The 11,834-nt window shown below is 36.3% G+C and overlaps 1 protein-coding gene across 8 annotated transcripts in view; it reads right to left on the reverse strand.

Moving 5' to 3' along the window:
• LOC109622744 (uncharacterized) overlaps positions 1-11,834 on the reverse strand; it is a 55,971-nt gene that overhangs the window by 41,835 nt on the left and 2,302 nt on the right. The window lies entirely within an intron of this gene.

Genomic DNA, 11,834 nt, shown 5'->3' on the forward strand with positions numbered 1-11,834 from the left:
GTGGGTTGGGTACGAGGGCCCATATAGCCGAGGCGGTAAACGCACGGGTATTCAGCATGACCATGCTGAGGGTGACGGGTTCGATTCCCGGTCGGTCCAGGATCTTTTCGTAAAGGAAATTTCCTTGACTTCCTTGGGCATAGAGTATCTTCGTGCCTGCCACACGATATACGCATGCAAAATGGTCATTGGCAGAGGAAGCTCTCAGTTAATAACTGTGGAAGTGCTCATAGAACACTGCTGAGAAGCAGGCTTTGTCCCAGGAGGACGTTACGCCAAGAAGAGGAGAGGGTACGAGCTCAGTGATCTCGACGTTCATGGATCGATTCCAGTCTGCATCATTTTACGATTTTTCTGTTCTTTTCATAAGTTTATCTTATGTAATTAGGTCATAATAAGCATGTTAAATTTTCATCAGGTATTCTTATGGCATCCATACTTTACAGTTATGGCTAAATTTCATAAGGTATTTTGATGAATTTCGGTAGTTTACTTCGCTGAGTGCAGTAAACCAGAATGCGACTTCAAGTTGTTTATTTCGTTCGCATGGTTTTTATGGCGAAATCGACGGATGTTTAATGAACTACAGTGACAATTAAAACAAACCCTGGTAGTGCTACTGCATCGTTTCCCTATATCGATGTAGTCGATCCAACACGAAAAAACGCGATCCCCAGCGTAGTTTACAGAGTTTACCAGATGATTACACCAAACGAGATGGATCGTGCGAATCAAGAATGATGAAAACGGCATCAGCTTCTGGACTTCAAACTGTTTAACCGGTGAGATCTTTCCGATTTGATCACTTTTATCAGTAATAAGTTTCATAATCGTAGAATTGGGTTGTATGTTTGAAATGGACTATCATTGAGGGGTCATGGGACCATAACATTTTTGTTTATTTTCAGAGAGCGAGTAATGGCGCTTAAGGACAGACTTGTTAGAATCCCAATATGGCCGCCACAATGGCCAACTTTGGCACCTACTCACGATTTTGAGGCTTCGTAAACAAAACCAGCGCACCTGAGCTTCTTATTTTAAGCTTATTACGAGTGATCAAGAACAGAATAATAAAATGCATTGTTGTTTGAAGCTTGCTTTTTGAGATTTGTGCGTCTGAAGTTTTGATGCACTGTTGAACCGGGATTTCAAGACGTTTGTCCTTAAGCCTAGGCACTAGGGCCAGGACACAGAGTAAATACCTGTGTTCCATCCCAGGAAGGACTAAGGACTAAGGGGTGACATTAACCTTCTTAGCATCGTCACCCCCACCGATATTCACCGTAGTTTAATTTTGCTTTTCCATAAACTGAGCGGTTGGTACGAGATGTCCCCACTCATTGTCTTTATTGTTGAATTAAAAACGCTGCACAGTAGGCCTGGCCGCTTTAATGCTTGTAATGCGTCTTCGATGTACTGCAATCATTAATAATGACAAGAAAAATTATGGAACTAGTCAATTCCATCATTTTCCAGGATTCTTTCAATGAATGGCTGTGAATGTGTAGACTAGACTAGACTAGACATACGCACACACATACACACATTTGCTCAGTTCGTCGAGCTTAGTTGATTGGTATATGAGAATCGGCCCTGAGGGCCTCGAAGCGGTATTTATACCCTTCTTATGGGTGTAAGAAGGGTAAAAAGATCAGTTTTCAATCATATGGACCACATTATGCTCGTCTGAAAATGTAGGTTTTAAACTCATTAGTAGTTAAGTTATTGCAAGTTTTTTTCTACAAATATGTAACAGTTTAAATTAGATCAACATCATGATCCGTATAATATCGCTACGGATGATGTGTGTATTGGGGTGGGTCAACATTCTATAAAAAAAATCATCAGATTGAATCAAATCAAAGCTTTTTAAAAGCTCAGTAGAGAAATAATTTACATAGATGATCTAGAGAAATAATTTTCAAAGATGATCTAGGACCTTCAAGAACTTCCACGACTACAGGCCTGACAATCTACAAGTGTTACGGTGATAATGAGGATTTATGGGGATCGTTGGTGAATTCTTTGTAGCAGACCGCAAACTCCGTATAACGGGTTCGAAAACAGCTTTAAGATGAAATTTTATTGCTTCATTAGATAACCATTAGTCATGCTTGATAATCCTCCTCGAAATCAAAACAGTTTTGCAACAAGCTCTAGAGCGGTGTTTTGCTTCTGACTCGTCGCGAGGGAGCCAACGAACCCCAAACAGAGAGGCAATAAAAACTGAGCGAGGAAGAGGGGAACGAAAAAAGAGCCGATGATTATTTCGGGTTTTTGAGTGCGATTTTCGCCTCGAGAGTCTTTCTTTGTATGGGAGTGGAACTCGCGAGAGCTTTTTGAGTGTGAGTGGACGTGAGGCACACAACAAGTAATTATGAGTGTTGGACGAACTCCTCGCTGCGCGGCAAGCTCGCACTCGGTGCTGTTGAGGATCTGCGTTGTGATTTCTGAGTTTTATTTTCACTCCTCAGAAAATCGTCAAAATCGCTTGCTCATTTTCTCGCGAGGGAGTTTCTGTCAAGCCTGCCATTAGTTCACAAATAATTCAGTTGGTATTACTTACATTATTCGGTCTCCAGCTCCATTTACAATAGTTTTTAATTACCTCGTAACATATATAGTCTTCTATGATCTATCTGTGATAATAGGTTTAAGGTTAGAATAACAAATGGGAACTTGTTGAAACTTACTGTGATACAATTTTGTGATTTAAGTTTACTTCATATTTATCTATTTGGCAAGTGAATAAATCAACTGTTGGCTGTAAGTAGATTTAGGAATATTAGAATTCAACACCATAATTAGTCAAAAAACTCTCAATTACATTGGCATGACTCTTCACTCTACATATGTATCACAATTATGACTCTAATCTGTAATCGTTTTGTATGACATGTGTCTATAGCGCACGATCATTGTTTATTTCGGGCAGTGTTGGCAGCAACAACAAGCGTAATCAATAATATATTGTTACATCACTACATCCATACATTACGTCACGCCTTGGGGGGGAAGGGGAGGGGGTTCAGCAATGTGTGCCGACCCATACAAAAATTTCAAAAGTGTGACATCAGGGGGAAGGGGGGTGGGCGTTTGCGGGACATAATTTATGGGCGTTCGCTAATGCGGTGTAACATCCTACAGGTCCGTGGAGCATGATTTTGTAGAGAACTGCAAATATGTTCCAGAACATCCAATAACTTCCGTGAGTAAAAGCCTTAAGATCTACAAGCGTAATAAATGGACTTTTGTTACTTTACTGATTCGATGTAACTTTTTACGGGTCCACGGAGCATAGTTCTGTAGGGAAGTAATTTTTCAATATGTTCTAGGTTATCCAATAACTTCCGCGAGGAAAGACCTTAAGATCTATTGGTAAAATCAATGTGTTATTGTTACATTACTGATGCGGTGAAATATCCAATAGGTCCATGGTGCAAAATTCTGTAAAGGACTAGTTTCCAAAGATTGTCTAGATCATCCAAGCACTTCCGTGAATACAAGCCTGAAGATCTACAAGGGTAATCAATTATTTTTACATAGTTTCGCGAATTCATGCGATTGTTTACACTGTTTTTGTTACACGGTACGTATCCCCCGTGTAGAGAAAGACCTTAGTGTATACGATTACCGATTTTTAAAATATTATTACGTTACGTTTTGCCTTCATTACAATTTTATGAAACCTTTTGAGAACTCTTAGTTTTTTTTAACAGAAGTTTGGCTGCATTGCAATAGCGGTTTTGTTTACAAATTTTAAAGGTGTAGTAGTTGTTGTTGATATTCTTTGATTCCTTTCTAACAAATCAAAACATTACAAAGTAATATGAATTTTGGATTAGTTTGTTCTAGCCGATACTAAAAAAAGAATATGATACAAAATTGGAATTAAAGGCTTAACATGGTAGAGTAATGCGGGACAAAAGGTAGCACCTAACAGTCTTTTTCAAATAGCTAATAAACAAAAAGGAAATTATGTTGTTTTTTTTTTCTCGTTAAACGAGTCCCTATCATGTTACCTTCGAAACGTATTACTATATTTTTTACGTTCCTTATTTTTATTTTATCTGTATTAACGAGATTTTTAACCCTAGGCTAGTTCATCTCGGAACCCACACTTTACTTCCCTTCCGAAGGAAGATCTCACATTTTGCGAGTTTGTCGGGAGTGGTATTCGATCCCAGGTCCTCGGCGTGATAGTCAAGTGTTGTAACCATCACCCCAGGTCTGCTTTCACGTTCCTTTTGTAGTTCTAGTATTTTTTTTTTCTAATTAAAGTACTCAAATGCGAACCCATACTTGGGGCAAAAATTCGCATTGTGCGGGGCAAAAGTTCGAAAATGGTAAATGATAGTTTATTGGTGTAAATTCATGTTCATCCTTTCGCTCTAGTCACGAAATGCTTTTTTTTCTATTTATGGCATTACATGCCAACTTTTAAACGGCCTGGTTCTCAACTATTAACTAAGAGCTCTCCTTTCCAGCGTTACTGAAGTTGTCAAAATACATTTTGGGGTAATTATAGTAGTAAATGTTACACAAATACTTGAACAAAAAATAAAATGTGTTACAAAATTATTGAACGGAGCCGTAAATTTAAACTGATCTATGGTATGGTGATGACTGTGATTTTACAAACTAAGCAATGAGAGACCCCAACAAAGTAAATTAACATAATACTCCCAAAAACTTTCAAAGGATAACACGAGTATAGCAAAAATGTATTCAAATGTTTTTTCATCCATTTTTTGTTTTAAATAGGCGAACACAATGATTTCCTTATAATCGATCTTCTTACTAAAATAAGTTTAAACCTTCTGTCGGAGCGATTTGAGGATGCATACTTCACATATTATACATATTCACATATTGTACATCTATGAAACTGTAGTGGCATACGTGGGACGGCGCATAACTTGCGAACTAAATGACCTATTTTGTCCGTCTTTGTTTTGCTCTGTTAGTTTTCACCCAATGACGGTTTATGAGGCAAAAACATACCGAAATAGAAAGTTTTTGATAATTGATTTTTGATTCATTTTTAACAGGGACTTGGACTTGAAACGTCAGAAAACACAGTAGGCAAGACAAAGTTTTCCGGAGGCAGCTAGTATATAGTAGATTCTATACCAAATCGTCATTGCTTTAAATATTCTGTAATTATATTGATGTTCTAGATTTAGAAAATAAGTGCGAACTTTTGCCGCACAGATACTGTGAACTTTTGCCCCACTGTCGAGACTTTAGAGTGAGGTGGGGCAAAAGCTCGACCATAGTTGATTTTTTTTTTTCAAGAATTCGAAGTAGATATAAATAAATAAATACCGTATGGTGATTCTACCATCCATGGGCTAAAATATTGCTGAACAAAGTTACGCCAAATGTCTTTTAAATTTTGAGTTAGGGTAAACAGGTATAATATGCCCCCCCTAAGCAGAAATGGCAATATATCTGAAACTGGCGCCTTATTCCATCTATTGTTCACTTCAAATCGTTGTTACTAAAGTTAGTGAAGTGTTGCATGCGGACTTTGCCTTTGGAATGGTGGCTATGGAAGCTTTGAAACGTTTTTCGAAAACGTTCCAAAATTTGCCTTTTCAAAACAAACGGGGCAATACGCCCCATCAAAAGAAAAACGTCCAGCCCCGTGATAAAACTGTCCCAGGGGATAATTCCACCACATGCTTATCCTAGGAGGGTCTTTCAACGAGTGTTTAACTGCATAAAAGTTGCAAAGTTACACAAGCGAACAGAACTAGCTTCGTTTACAATGAAGTCAGCTCACAAGAGGTAAAATATTACGCCAAAAGCCTCGATTTCAGACTTTTTGATATTTTAATTGCTTTTCTGTTCCAATCCACTAACGGACCAGCTTTATGACAATAATTCTTCAATATTTGAGATTTCTAATCGATCACGCATGCGAAAAGCGCTTGAATCGCTAGAAAATGAGGAGGGGCGTTTTGCCCCGGTGGGGCGCATTATACCCTTTTACCCTACAACACTTTTTGTATGTGTGTGTCAAATTCGAACTCTGCCCCACCACTGGGGCAAAAGTTCGAATCTAGTGTTTGTGGTATATCGCTAACCGTAGCACACTATATTGACACTTTGGTAAATGGAATACCTAAAACCAATTAATATTTGATGTTGGAACTGGAACACACTTTAAAGTTCGATCTGGATTTTACCCAAATCAGGGTTAAATTTACTTCACCAAAAATTAGTAGTTTTCCGCCAAATTCAGATAAAACAACATATTTTTTCCACTTTGATCGAATTTTCTCACTGATTCCATCATTTTTAGAAATAATATGTATATTTTGCAGAATTTTAGGGTTTTACCTAAAGTCGCCACATGACTCGAACTCTTGCCCCACAATTCGAACTTTTGCCCCACTATGTGTAAAATATGATTTCCAAATCTTTTTTGCAAAAAGTTATACATACTAAAGCATCTTCAAAATATACCTAGTTACGCCCTAAAATAAAATATCGAATTCGATTTCATTACAATTCCATTCCATGCTTTGGAAGGACCAATGCATATTAAAATTTTTTGATCAAAAACCAACATTTTGTCATAACTTTTCGATATATTGATCAATTTTCGTAATATTTGGAGTGAAAGACTCTTTTTCAAAAAGGCTTCGAACAACCTTGACACCCGAAAGATATATTGTCTATCCGGTTGGAATCAAGACCAACATTCAATCAAAAATTGCCATTTTCTTGGTCCACAAGTGTCGCAACTGTTTCGCATCTAGTGCGCTGTGTTGCTGACAATAACGGGAAGGATGCGCACTACTTTTGATATGATTAAAAAACGTCGCGAGATGGGTCGCGTCGCGACTTGATTGTGCGAAGTCCGGTTTGGTGGCGGCCCGACAATAATTTAAATTAAGCTCAAAAACTTCAAAAAAAAACTCTTGCCCCACTTTACTCTAACAATGTTCCTTCCAGAAGTTTTTTTTTATTTATTCAAGTGTACCTCTCGAACTACTATGGAATGATGATTCTCCGAGGTTATATAATTCTTCTCCTTTCAGTCATTACAAATTCTTATTCCAAAAGTTCAAACAAATACATCAAAACAGCTAGAAACACATTTTTTGCATAACTCTACTACTGCATATCGAAATCGTTCCAATTTTTATTGACAAGTAACTGACCTGATAAAGTGTTGAACCTATAGCGGTTTGCTTGGGTTCTTAAATCTTGTGCAGAGAAATACCCACTGCGAACTTTTGCCCCGCATTACTCTATCATTCTCAAACATGTATGATTGGAATGAGTACTATTCACAACGTGAATCATTGTATTAACTCAATATGGGATCTTAGAGTAGTTGAATTTATGAGCGAAACTTTAATATACAGTCAGGTCTTTTTTACGCGGTTTTCATTTACGCGGCCGCGTGCTGAAAAAGGCACACATTTATGAAGTGTTACAGAAAACAAATTTGTAATAAGTAGGGGAAATCGGAGCATAATAAACACCCACGGCGAAATGGACACCCCTATTTATGCAGAAACTGTTAAATAGTTCAACAGTTTAAAATGTTAATGTAGAAGTGAGAAGGAACAAGACAGTGTTCTATATTTTATATACAGGGGATGGCCAAAATGTTTGGGATAGGCAACTTTTTTTTCTCTCACAAAAAAGTTCAGCATGCTATAACTTTTCATAGAGCGCATCAAAAAATCTCAAATTTTGACTGTTTGTCAACCTATTATATGTGCATCATTGGTACAAATTTGGGCTTGATTGATTAATATTTCGCAAAGTTAGAACCGTTCGGGTAAAACACCTTTTTTTAGACAACGCATTTTTGAGCTGTCATATCTCGGAAACCAGTAAACCGAATTGAATGAAATTTTGAACGTACACTAACAATATGTAAATGCTTCAAAAACTATTAAAACATAGATACTTTTTAAACGTTGAAAAAAGTTATCATGCATTGATACTTTTTGGACTTTTCTCGAAAAAATGTAATTTTTTACATTAATGTGAATAAATTTTAGTGTTGATATCCAAAGATTTTCCACTTCTGTTCTCAAATTATCTCTAATCAGATATATTAGAGCCTATTTGGATTGAAGGAAAAACACATTTAATAATTTTTGTGTGGTATTGTTAATTTTACTTATTTTCCCCTATATGGGTAAAAATTTCAACCCGATATAACTTAATTCGCCGTGAGAAAATATTACATTTTATAACGTCGTATTGAGTATCAATATATTGTTGATAAACGTTAAAAAATTCATTCAATTTGGTTCACTGGTTTCCGAGTTATGACAGCTCAAAAATGAGTTGTCTAAAAAATAGTGTTTTACGCGAACGGTTCTAACTTCGCGAAAAATTAATCAATCGAGCCCCAATTTGTACCAATGATGCACACATAATAGATTGACAAACAGTCAAAATTTGAGATTTTTTGATGCACTCTATGAAAAGTTACAGCATGTTGAATTTTTTTGTGGGAGAAAAAAAGTTGCCTATCCCAAACATTTTGGCCATCCCCTGTAGCATATTCTGCCTGCTGTAAATAATTGAAATGCGTAGGTAACACGTTAAAATTGTAAGGCTCTGCTATGCCGAAGAAGAATAAGAACAAGTGACACACTCAACGAAAGGAATCATTCTTAAGGTCCCATTACACAAGCAAACTACATATTTGGCCAAACAAACCCAACAAATGACTAACTCAACGTGAATCATGGCAACAAAGCTAGCCATGAAAATGTTTGACAATTCTCAGGTCATTTTGACAGACCACACACATGCACGACAAGGACGGATCATATATTCTACTTTATCGATCTTGTTGCCACCTTTTTCATGCTCATGTTACATCTGTCAAAATGACCTGTGAATTGGGTTTTTAAATTTAGAATAATATATTGATTTTTTGATTTTATTCGAAAGAGCGCCTTTTTTTAAGCCAGTATGATTTTTTTCAGATTTTTAAAACTTTATTTTGATACCTAAATTCAATTACAAAAAGATTTTTTGAAATCACCTTTTGACAGCTGGGCAACTGCTTGACAGCTCCGCTCAGTACAAAATGCGACGAGGGGTGATTCGACAAATCACTCCCATACAAATTTCAAATTGATTTTTAAATAGGTTCCCGGGCACCAAAATTGATGAAAATTTGGGTTTCGGCTCAGTTTGGCATGCAGATTCAGAATATGAAATTATCTCAACACCACTAAAGAAGCCAATTTACAACCAATGCCTTCTCACAAAGCTGTGGAGCGTATCCCAACCCTCTCGAGCAATCCACTAGCACAAATAGAAAGATAAAATCCTCCTCTTTCGATTAATGGATGTGAATTGTGTGAGATGAATGAAATACGACCCACAGCTCTGTGAGAAGGCATTGGTTGCAAAAGCAGTTACGCCCTTTTGAAATGTTGGTGCGCCTAGCTTGACATCTTAGGACAGTTACATATACCACATTAAAAAAAAATCTTGTGACATTATATGTAACTGGTTCGTATGTAGTAACTTTGAAGAAAATTAATCAAATTATGTAAATATAAGCAAATTAGGCTTCAAAATTACGAATCTGGAAGAACATAAGAAAATAAACGTCAAAATTGGAACAGCCGATTTGCTGTCATCCCCATACTTTCATTTGAACAGAAGACCTGTCAAAATGTTAAGGATTCGTCACTTTAGTATACTCGAGGCACTTTACCCTAAAACCATAAGCTCTTATCATCTCCGCCATAACTATTGATCTAGATTAGTTAAAGCAGATCTAGACCTCAACAGAATGTAGTACCAATCAATCCAAAGCACTTTGCCGAACACTCTGTAGAGGGATGCATTACGAAAACACTAGTGTGTTGTATTGAAAGATAAAACTTATCTAGGATGCTTGACAAGAGCACTAGCGTGCCTAGCATTTGCATTTTTGTAGTATGTTAACATTATTCTGGAGGAAAAAAGAGTATATAGGGGGATTAGGGGCATAATGGACACCCGGGGCGAAATGGACACCCCTGTTTTTGCTGAAACCGTTGACTTTTATGTAAAACTTTTAATGCATAAGTGTAAAGGAACAAGTCATTGTTCTTGTTTTCAAAAGTACCATTTATATTCCTTCAAAATAACCAAAATATCATTGAAATTGAAATATGTTTTTCATATGGTGGATTTCTTATAATTTCGAAGCAGCAGCAAATAAGGTATTACGAGTGATTGAGTTTGTCCACGATAAAAACAAGTGAATTGTTAGTTTATCTACATGTATACGCAGATTTAGCAATGGATGAAGTATTATATTTTTGACCAGAACTTACCCAAAAAAGCAATTTTAATGTTGTAGTCGATTCGGGGCGAAATGAACACTGGCAATTATGAATGGATGTACGCAGGTTGCATACTGTTAGGCGTTTTAGAGAGTTTGGAAAAAAATCAATCCGATTATTTTAGCCCAAAATTTATTTAATTAACTTTGATGTTATGTGAACTCGTCTAAGATGGAGTATTATATCTGTGGTATTGATCTCCGTAGGCAAATTACTTTACTGATCGATATTATCAAAGATACAGCATAAAATATGCAGTGGTGTCCATTATGCCCCGATGGGTGTCCATTTCGCCCCGTACCTTTCCTGCCAGACCCAAAAAATACCCGGTTTACAATTCATTATTTCTTTACAATAATGACATTCTACCTGCTTGAAATGATTGAAATACGTAGGAAACAAGTTAAAGTTGTAAGCCAACTGATAATATGTTAAGTTTTTGTCTGTTATACAGGCCTAACATACTCGTTTGCTTAGGGTATCCATTATGCCCCTAATCCCCCTATAAGAACACAAATTAAAAAAAAAATGTCAGTGGAAAAGTTTGGTAAAAGGTCTCAGGAAGAAGATTGAAAATCGGCGGCTGGGAACGAGCTGCTTAAAGTAAGAATTCCCAATTTTTTGGTCACAGTTTTCCGCGTAAAGTATTTGGTTACGGTATTTTGTGTATAGTGTTATTGGGATTATTGGCAACGCATATTTTGAACATCTCCCATTGTGATATGCTTGCATCTATTGCATCTATGAGTAACGTGTACATAGTAAAGGTCAATGCGATCGATCAAATGAAATTCGAAATTATTGCTAAATGTATGCACTAAGTACTGAGATAATTTGTTTGTTGTCCATCAGATCCCAAGAAGAAGGCACAATAAATGTGTCCGAAACGTCGGATGAAAGCATAAGAATCCGTTTTCAATTAACCCTCTAATACCCATTTTTTTTTTATTTTGATCCAAATATCATATTTCGTCATCTAAAATCGATTTAAACATGTTTTGGAAGATGATTCTTTTTAATTCTCGATTTCGTGAATTTCAGTTTTTGTTTTTTCTAATTTTTATTTTTGAACATCCCCACATTTTTATATTTTTCCTGGAAGCCTATTTGGGGTACGGATTTTTTGAGATGAAAACATTTTGAGATTTTACGATAATTGTTAAAATATTTTTATTTTAAATTTTTTTCATAGAAAATTTTAGTTTCCATATAATTTGAAGGAAAATAATTTTAGAATGTATTCGATTCCCTTAAACTATTAAACTAGGGTAGAATGATTTGGGAAAAATGTAAAATATGTTAATTGTAGCGATTTAAGGTTGAAGGATTCGTCATTGACATGATCGTCATCATTGAAAATTCAAAAGCAGTTTTTTCGTTCAAAACTGAAATTTCCGCGATGAAAATGTATTCACTGTATTGCGGGGGGAGAATGGAGTACAGTGAATACATTTTCATTGTGGAAATTTCAGTTTTGAAGAAGAAAACTGCTTATGAATTTTC

This window comes from Aedes albopictus, chromosome 1, assembly GCF_035046485.1.
Source record: "Aedes albopictus strain Foshan chromosome 1, AalbF5, whole genome shotgun sequence".
In the NCBI taxonomy this organism is placed as follows: domain Eukaryota; kingdom Metazoa; phylum Arthropoda; class Insecta; order Diptera; family Culicidae; genus Aedes; species Aedes albopictus.